Here is a 5,283-nt window from a genome sequence, read left to right as displayed (position 1 = left end):
GTTCCGACTCGTCTGGATTTTGTGTGTGTGTGTGTGTGTTGGTCTGCAAAGCTGTCATGTTGTTTCGTTTTACAAAAATAGCATCCCGCATCAAATGTGTCTCCACCGGTTTCTGTATTGTAAACCTAAAAACCGCCAGAGAAAGCATATACACACCCTCAGAAACGAAACTAATACCGCGTTTGACCACTAGAGGACGAGAGTCGTTTTAATTTCTTCTTCCAGTGTTTATTGGCGGTTGGCACATTACCGCCACCAGCTGGTATGGAGTGTGGACCAGAATGTCTACAAGGCCTAACTAAGTACATTGTTCAAAAAAAATACTTCAATTAGTTTCTCTAAGGTATTGAAACAATCAATTAACAATAAAACACATATCCTTTGACTCCTTTTATTATTATTATTATTATTATATTTGCAAAAACAGCATCCACACTGTGCCCTTGTTATAAATTGCCTGAGATATTTTAATACACAAATATGCATGTGTATTAGAGCGCCATCCAGTGATATAACTAGGGTTTTAATTTCAAATAATTCAGTTATAAATTGAATCAGGTGTTTTTAATGTTATCGAACATGAACATACAGATATCTTTCAAGCTATTGTTTCGCAAAAAAACTGCTTATGCACAGATCATTTACAATATTTCAACAGCTTATTAAACCACTGGAAAATTAGTGTTAATGAAACAAAAGTCATCTACCATGTCCAGCTCTTATTGATTTATATTTGGCAAATTTTAACTCTGAAGTGACTTAACATTTACATGACAAAAAACATATCATGATGCACTTATAAATATACGTTACAGATCTTCTTTATGCACCAAGAGCTTGTAACACTCCTAAGAGAAAGGAAAAATTGAAATCGCATCATATGACCCCTTTAATACACGTGTGCAGAGACACTAAATGACCCTCCCTGTTGTTTATAACACACCCGCAACAGCACTAGCATCCGTTCCGATTCGTCTGCTAGATTTGTTTTGTGTGTGTGTGTGTGTTGGTCTGCACAGCTGTCATGTTGTTTCGTTTTACATAAATAGCATCCCGCATCACATCTATGTGTCTCCACCTAATGTTTCTGTATCGTAAACCTAAAAACCGCCAGAGAAAGCAGATATACACACCCTCAGAATCGAAACTAATACCGCGTTTGACCACTAGAGGAGGGGATTCGTTTCCACTTCTTCTTCTTGTGTTGATTGGCGGTTGGCACATTACCGCCACCAACTGGTATGGAGTGTGGACCAGACTGTCTACAAGACCTAAGTACATTGTTTAAAAAATACAATCAATTAACAATAAGACACCTATCTTTTGAGTCCTTTATTATTATTATTATTATTATATTTGCAAAAACAGCATCCACACTGTGCCCTTGTTATAAATTGCCTGATATATTAATACACAAATATGCATATGTAGAGCGCCATCCAGTGATATAACTAGGGTTTCAATTTCAAAGAATTCAGTTATTAATTGAATCAGGTGTTTTTAATGTTATCACATGAACATACAGATATCTTTCAAGCTATTGTTGCTTGTTTCATAAAGAAACTACTTATGCACAGATCATTTACAATATTTCAACAGCTTATTAAAACACTGGAAAATTAGTGTTAATGAAACAAAATCACCTACCATGTCCAGCTCTTATTGATTTATATTTGGCAAATTTTAACTCTGAAGTGACTAAACATTTACATGACAAAAACATATCATGATGCACTTATTAATATATCTAAAGCACCAAGAGCTTGTAACACTCCAAAGAGAAAGGAAAAAACGAAATTGCATCATATGACCCCTTTAATATCAAGTCAATTCTAATTTGGTAGATATGTTGCACTTTATGTTGGGGTATTATTCTCCTGAAAGAAACACGGATTCACAAAAGGTTAATACAACAGTTATGTTTGAATGCCAGAGAATGTTATGCTCTGTAATTAAAATAATAAACAGCAGTAATTCACATGCAGATCGACAAACTCCAAGTAGCTACTTTCTTGTGATAGTAAATCACAGCAGCAGCTGCAGTTACAAGCAGCACCGGAACAGTAGCACATTTCCTGCTACAGCAGCCGAAGACAGACCTGAACCTGTAATAATAATATGTGCTCAGTTTACCATGCAGCAGCAAAAGACACATCGTGGGGAAAAACACGGAACATAATTTCACCACTTGTCCAAAAATAAGTTTTGTCAAATTTTTAGATCAATCGTAATCAGGGACAGACTTACCATATTTCATGCTATAACTGTAGGGCTAAATGCCTTATTTCCATTATGCCTTTATGACCTGCATATGTGATATTATAAGTTTCCACCAAACATCTAAGGGAGCTTATTCTTTTTCAAATGGGTTCAAAACTTAAACAGCTTTCGATTTTTGGTGCACACATAAAAACAAAATACTGACTTTCTTCTTCTTCTTCTTGTTCTGCTTCTTTGTTTGCCAGATTGAATGGATTATTTAAATGATTGGATGCTGTAGGAGTGTATATTATCACTGTACCATATATACATACCATGACACATGTCCGTTAAGTCCACAAGACCATAGGGACCATGTTTTTAGAACATCATTGTCTCCACCAGTAATAGGCACTCGTGCAAAGTCAGCAATGACATACATCCAAGTGAACGAAATGGAGGAAAGTTATCGAAGGAAGTGCATATAAAAGTAGTGAACTTTAATGCAGCCTCAGAGGAAAATCATGAGAGCTTAGGGTTTCGTTTGGGACAAAGTACTGGTTCACACATAAAATGCTCATTTGTCACCCCCTATTGGTGTAACTTTGTAACCAGCAGAAAGGGTCACTGAATGAATCAGTGAGCAAAACTTGTGTTATTCATTACACTACAGTTATTACTACACTTGAGTAACATTATATTAGATTATATTAGACATGTATTAGATATTAGATTACATTAGACATTATCGCTATGTTGGCAAATATGCTATTGTCAAATATTGCTCGTTGTTTAAGGCTAGTTGTTCAGTAACATGTTTGTTTGCTAGGCACGCTGTTGCTTTAGGCTTATTGGTTGTACTTTGACACACTGGTAATGTTAACGTTACCCAGTTAAACTTACCACAGCTGAGGCTTGTTTTTTAAATCTGTTTAAGACTGTCTGATATGAAACGGGCTTGCTGCTTAAGGCTCATCTAGTATTGAGGATGCTGTTTCATTATTGTCAGATTGAGGACATGTAACACAACGAGCACAAATGTCAATGGGAGACGGCCAACCTAGAAACTGATGAGTTGATTTGAGTTATTATATGCTGTTGTTACAGACTTTTTTAATGGATGCTGAAGCTTTTAGGCCAAGTAGAATCTGCGATCTCTGATCCGTTCATTGCTCGCTTCTATGGCTGCAGTACGCTATGTTGCTCTCCCTGCTCATTCATGACAGGCTGCATGGATGGGCAGGGAGGTTTTTGCCCAGAACAGAACCATACCGCCAAACCAAACTTTATGCTAAGTATCTATCATTTTGACGATAGTGGTCCTCACAGAAACAACATTGATAACATTTCTTCAAGCGATTATCACAACCTGTTATCAATTCTGCTGTTTGCCTTTTCTATTATTTCCGTTATTGTCGTTATTGCATCATGTCTCAAAAGCGCGTCTCGAGACCCTCGCGATCTATGCTGCTCTTTTTTAAAAACCATTGAGTGCTGCGTCTTGTGTTTTTAGACACAAAGACGCGTTCTGTGTGAATGGCCCCTAAGACAGATAGTCTTTGACATTTGCAAAAACTTAATGATCCATTAGATTTTATCTTTAAATTTAGGTTGATTAATCCAATTTTCTACTTGTTCATATTTGCCAAAGTCAAATATTACCTTTCAGAAACCAACAATGTTAGCAGATCCGTTTCCTTTCCAGAGAAGCGTTCAGTTTTTGCTCTTGCAAATTCCGCCATGTAAATAGCAAACCTGCCATGGTGCAAGCGCAACTGGCTTTTAAAGGGATGGAAGATGAGACTCTGATTGGTTTATTGCACGTTACGCCCAAAACACACCCATGACTCATTAAGAGAATAGGTTCAACCCTTTTGGACCATACGACTGGCACGCCGACCATTTTTTTCCATCTTAAACTATCAAAAGTGGACTCGGACATGCCCTAAGTGCAACTGCACCATGCGCTTAGATCGTTAAAATAGGGCCCAACGTCTTACGAGCAAGAAGAACATATATAAGAATATATATAAATGCGTAAGCATGCGTAAAACATGCGTAAACTAGTGTGTGTGTGTTAACTAGTAGGGTGGTCAAACTCTGTTGTGGGAGGATTCACACACCAGGTTCAATGTTATCAGCAGATATTCTTATTAGATCAGAGTTTTAGCTGAACTACTGAAGAAAATGTTTCACATGCTATTGGGTTCATGTCAGCTGAGTTTGGAGGCCAAGGCATTAACAGAAATTCTGATGATTCTGGCAGTGTGGCATGGTGCATTACCCTGTTGGCAATGTCCATCACCAGCAGGGAACACAGTTGCCATGAATGGGTGCACTTGGTCTGCAACGATGTGCAGATACCTGACAGCTGTCAGGGATTGCGCTATTGGGATTTTGGGGCCTAAAATGTCCCAAGAAAACATTGTCAATATCATAACACCGCCACCGCTGCTGGCCTGTGCCCGCCCAACAGTGCATCTGAATGCCCAGTCACTGACATACTGTATGTTTGTCCACCCAACAGATCAAACCACATTTAGAAAACTAACCGCAGCTGGTTTCAGTTTGACTCAGAAGATAAAGCTTAGTAAAGCTGGTACTGTGAGATCAAAACATGGTTTTAAAGGTGACATATCATGAAAATCTGACTTTTTCCATGTTTGAGGGTGCTTTCACACTAGCACTTTTGGTGCGCACCTGGGTGAACTCTGTCTTCCGAACTAGGGTGCACACCCGCGAACTGCACCCGAGTCCGCTTAAAAAGGGTGGTCTGGGGTACGGTTCCTGTGAACTCCAGTACGGTTCGCTGCTTATATGAACGCAATTGTACCAAATCGTTATGTACTGAAGCTTTGGAAACAAAACCAAAGATTCAAAAACAAATATATAAAAGTGAGGAGAGCAATGTTATGCATTTTGCCTCTCAGAATTTGCTCCCCCCGCCCCATGACGTTGTAAGGGGATCTTATTAGAATATTACCACCCCTTGATTTGCACGTTTCCACCCACGGTGCCGCCATTCTGTTTTCGCAAGTGACAACGGTGTACCAGTTCTAACGCCATGGCGAAAGTTTGAGCAAA

This window comes from Sinocyclocheilus rhinocerous, unplaced genomic scaffold, assembly GCF_001515625.1.
Source record: "Sinocyclocheilus rhinocerous isolate Xijiao unplaced genomic scaffold, SAMN03320098_v1.1 scaffold1316, whole genome shotgun sequence".
NCBI lineage: Eukaryota > Metazoa > Chordata > Actinopteri > Cypriniformes > Cyprinidae > Sinocyclocheilus > Sinocyclocheilus rhinocerous.
This window is presented reverse-complemented; position numbering follows the sequence as displayed.